Genomic DNA, 5,410 nt, shown 5'->3' on the forward strand with positions numbered 1-5,410 from the left:
ATGTAAAATTTGAACCTGTGGTTCTTAAAATAAACTAAGAAAAGATATTTTTCTATAACAAAACCTATTGGCTGGATTTGTCTCTGAGTGTGTGTACCTCATTTATTGCCTATGTGTATGTACAACAAATGCTTAACACTACTCCTTGGATAAGCCTACTGCTCGACCACACTACCACAAAATAGAGCATTAGTATTATCTCTTTTTACCACTATTTTACCTCTAAGGGGAACCCTTGGACTCTGTGCATGCTATTCCTTACTTTGAAATAGCACATACAGAGCCAACTTCCTACAGATAACATTGCAGCTTCCAAAAATTGCTCTTAGTGAGGACTTTTCAAAATTGTAAAGATTTTTCTTGCAAAATATACTCACCTGAATGAATTGATTCTGAACATATATAAAGATGTTTGTTATTTTTGTAAATTGGTATTGCTCTCCTTAGATGTCTCACACTCCTCTCTGATAAGACTAAGGCTACTTGACCACACGTTCCCCTAAAAGAGCACCTTGGGATTACTAGAGCAACCCCTGCCCACTAGTAAAGAAACCCCAGGACTCTTTCCACAATTTTGATATATCATGTAAAGAGCCAGCATCCTACAAATTCCTACAGGTCTACTGAATCTTAAGGCATGGTGCTCTATATTACAATTTAGGACATTATCTTTATGTCTTAACAATAAAAGTCCAAATTATTGTTTTTACTGTGGAAAGGTGGTAGCCCCATTGGCGAGTACTGGGTTACACACTGACAACTCATTTGTGCTAACTTCTGAATGGGACTACAGGGGAGACCCAATCTGTTACCGACCCATTTCTTTGTTGGAGTTACTATTGAAAATTGCTGGGAAATACTTCTCACCAGATTGGAGGATTGGGCTGAGGAAAATTATGTCATGGCAACGAACCAATTTGGCTTTAGAAAGGCAGTGGGAACGGTTGAATAGTCCTTGCATTTAACCATAGACATTGGCATATATAGCACAGCAAGGAGTGTTCCTATATCTTTGGCATTTATGGACCTCTCCATGATTTAGATTGTGTTAATCATGCAAAATTATGGAAACTATTGATTGATCTGGTTGCTGACTTATCTTTAGTGAACTTTATATAGTGCACATTTATGCAAATGCTAAGGTCAGAATCAGGATTGGAACCAACGGTGAATGAACTGAGGACTTTGACATCAAGCGGGGGTGCGGTAGGACTGCGTTTTGCTCCTTTTTTATTTATCGTGTACATTAATCTTAGTTGTTTTCTAAAAAAGAAAGTGTATGAGGTAGCACAGATCAGCCAAAAAGCCATACCCATTTTACTGAATGCAGCTGATGCGGTATGTATAGCTCACACACCTAATGGACTACAGAAATTGATTAATGTATTTGTGTAGTGAATGGCTCAACTGGATTTAGGAGTTAATTTGTCCACAAGTGTTATCATGAAATGTGTTTGTAAGGTTGACTAAACCTTTCAATTTAGGACAGGAGACACATCCGGGGTTCTGTTTGGTGCCCATTGCTCTTGGAAACAGCTTGTTGCATGCAGAACTATGCTGAAATATTGCAAGATTTAATAGATTTGCAGCCAGATTAAGGGAGGCTACTTAAAGAGGTCTACACTATTTATAAAGCAAAATGTGCCTGATTGGCACAATATGGGGTTAGTGTGTGGAGCTATGTGAACCTGAATAAGCTGCAAATTGCAGAAAATACCTGCCTAAGAAAGAATCTTGCTCTTCCAAATAGTCTCTACCTATGTATGTCATGACGAGATGGAACTTCCCTTTTTAGAGGACCTTATCAGAATTTCCCCAATTTTATTGTGGCACAGAATCTGGTCAAAACCTCAGCCACTTTTAAATAGGATGACAACTAGTGACTGTCTTTACCAGGATTACGCCCTGAGAATACCATGGCTCAGTTTTATTAAGGATATTTTTGACAGTGTGGGAAGACCCGCTCTTTTTAAAGAACCAAGGGCCAGATGTACAAAGCATTTTTCAAGTCGCAGACAGCGAATCGGGCCGTTTGTGACTTGAAAAATGCTATTTGGGATGTACAAATCCCAAACTGCGATTTGGTAGCTTGTTACCAAATCATAGTTTGGGTTTTGCAATTCGGTATTAGGAAGGGGCATGACAAGGGCATTCCCTTCCTAATACCGAATCCAGATGGTATGTATGATTGTTTTGTGACCGAGAGTGCGGTCACAAAACAATCGCAGTTAGCACCAGTTTCAAACTGGTGCTAACCCATTCGCAAACGGGAAGGGGTCCCCATGAGACCCCTTCCCCTTTGTGAATGGCAGCAAAAATATTTTTTCATTTTTGATTTTGAAATGCATCTCGTTTTCCTTATTGTGACTCACACCGTGAAACCTGCTAAAAAACAACCACAAATCCGACACTGCCAAGACACAGGAGGGTGGGAAAGAGGCGGTTCCACCACCAGCACCATCACGCCAACAACATTCCACCAACCAGATTACGAGTCACAAATCAGCACAGCAGTTCTCAGATGGCAGAAAACAATTGGTAGAGACGAGACGACGTGGTCGATACCCACTACCGCCAGAACAGAACACACCATTGAACAGTTTGAATAACCCACACCTCACACACATACCCACACCAGACACACCTACTCACCCCCCACACACAACCCACAATCCTTTATCACAAGATCTATTTGCACATGCACTGAGAGCAGGTAAATACACTTATATAGCACCATTATATCATAGCCACACATGCACATCTCACAAAGCACACAACTTCACCACCAACACAAAACACAAATAACAAGCACACACACACAACAAGCATCCATCACTAACCATGCACCCCCACACTCCATCAATCATCCTACACTGCACCCTTACACACACAAGCCCCCCACCAACCCTCAACACAACCACTACCATGTCCCCACAAAAGCACCCACTGTTCACAGATGATGAGTTGCGAGTCATGGTGGATGAAATCGTTATGGTAGAGCCACAACTGTTTGAAGCACATGTCCAGCAAATCTCGATAGCCATAAAAATGGAGTTGTAGCAGAGAATAGTCAGCAGGATCAACTCAGTAGGCAGCCATCCACGCACAAGGGAGGACATCAGGAACAGGTGCAATGACCTTCAGGGGAATGTGCGTTCCCTGGCATCATGACACCAGATCACCTTGCACAAGACTGGCGATGGGCCCCCACCTCCTGCCTCACAGTTCACAACATGAGAGGAGAAAGTCCTGCAGATTCTGCATCCTGAGGGCCTGACTGGAATACCTGGGGGACTGGATTCTGGTAAGTACCCACAACTACCATGTAACACCATTGTCGTGTACTGCATGCTTCCTCACCACCCAAATACTCCCCAATTCACTGTGTGTCTCACTACACCTCCCACCTATCCACCGAATGCCCCTCTCCTGCATGCCACACCTCTCTCCAGCCCAAATGCCCACACAGCCCTTGGCAAAGGCACGGATGGCATTGCCTAATACTATCACTACAATGCACTAGCCCATCCCCGTGAATACCTGGAATGTATTTATGTATGTATGTAATATTTATAAAGTGCATTCCGGCCAAGGCATCGAAGCGCTGAGCAACAGGAGTGAGAGAACCAAGAAAATCAGAAACGGAGAGAGGAAATTAGCCACTACTACTGTGGGAAAAGCCAAGTTTTTGGTTTCTTTCTGAAGGCCAAGAAATTGTGTTCTTTCCTCATCAAGAGAGGAAGCATATTCCAATGTTTAGCCGTGGCCACCGTAAAAGCCTTATCACCACATCTAGCCCTACAGGTCCGTGGCACATGAGCCAAATAGGTACCTGCAGATCTAAGCTGAGCTTGGGGTGTACCAGAGAAGCCCTGATGTCAGATGTTCAGGGCTACTGTTATATAAAGCTTTAGGTGTTAAACATATTTTCTTAAAGACAATACGTTTCTTCATAAGTAACCAGTGTAGTTGCCTCAAACTAGCACTGGCCGAAGCTGTACGAGGAATATTAAGTATTAGATGAGGAGCAGTATTCAGGATAAGTTGAAGCTTACTAAGTGAAAACTTATCAATATTAAGCAATAAGGCGTTACAGTAATCCATTTTAGAGATTACCAAGGCAAGAGACACCATAATTCTAAGCTTCTCTTGTAAGTAAGGAAATCTTTTTTTCAGTGTTTTCAATATCCAGAAGCAAGTTTTAGTAGTAGAATTAATCTGTGGCCTAAAGGATAGAGCAGTGTCAAAAATAACCCCCAAATTCTTAGTAGAGCTAATGGGGACAGGTAGGTCTCCACACACAGATGGCCACCATCGAGAACTCCATAAATTTCTACTAGAGCCAAAGAGCAGAATTTCAGTTTTATTTCCGTTCATTTTGAACCAGTTCAGGCCCATCCATCTATTAACCTCACACATACATTGATGAATCGGTCAGCGGTTTCTTCCCAATTCTTATGTTCTGGGATGATTAATTGAGTATCATCCACATAAGAGGTGGCCAAGAAGCCAAAAGAACGAATCAATCTGGCCAGAGTTGCCATGTACAAATTAAAAAGGGTGGGACTAAGCAAGGAGTCCTGAGGTACACCACATGGTAGCTGATATGGGGGTGCCTTAAAATCTCCACAAGTTACTATAGTGGATCTGTCTTCTAAGAAGGACTACAAAATGTCCTGTGAATACCTGGAATGTGCACATCACATTACATCCCTTCCATGTATGACTATTTTACTAGCTACACCAACCAGATGGCATGACTGAGGACCACTACAGGCAATGAGAGCAATGCAATGGCACAACACTATGCCAAACAGGGCAACAAACAGCTTCAACACTGTGACAAATCCAATTGTCCACTAATCAGGAACCACAACCCAGAAATTGACCCACCATGGCATGGGATGTAAGATTACAGACTCCATGCACAGACAGGACAATCTACCTTGCATACACACATACCCGCCTCCCACCGGGACACCATGCTGAATTGTGCACCTATTACCCCTGACAAACATAAAATCTGATTAGTCACAAGCTAACAATGCAGAAAAGTCATGTGTACCATCAGGCAGTTCCAGTATCGATCCACAGATCCAAATGAACTAAACCTGAATGACAACAATCCAAAATGGAGCATGGTAGACTTGTCATAGAACACAAACTTCACCAAAGGTTTGCTCTGCAGCATCTGTCATTGTCATTGCTGAAAATCATATCACGTCATTATTTGCACATGTCAAAGAGAAAACCAGACATCAGTTCAATATACTACTACCTCTCTCACTCAAACCACAGGTGCCCCTGCCAGTGCCACCATGGAGAGGATACCAGAGACTTCCTGCCCTCCACAGGATGAAGGCCCCAGTGAGGACAGCACGGCTGGATGTCAGGAGTCAGGACACTGATG

This window comes from Pleurodeles waltl, chromosome 10 (genome assembly GCF_031143425.1).
Source record: "Pleurodeles waltl isolate 20211129_DDA chromosome 10, aPleWal1.hap1.20221129, whole genome shotgun sequence".
Classification (NCBI taxonomy): Eukaryota; Metazoa; Chordata; class Amphibia; order Caudata; family Salamandridae; genus Pleurodeles; species Pleurodeles waltl.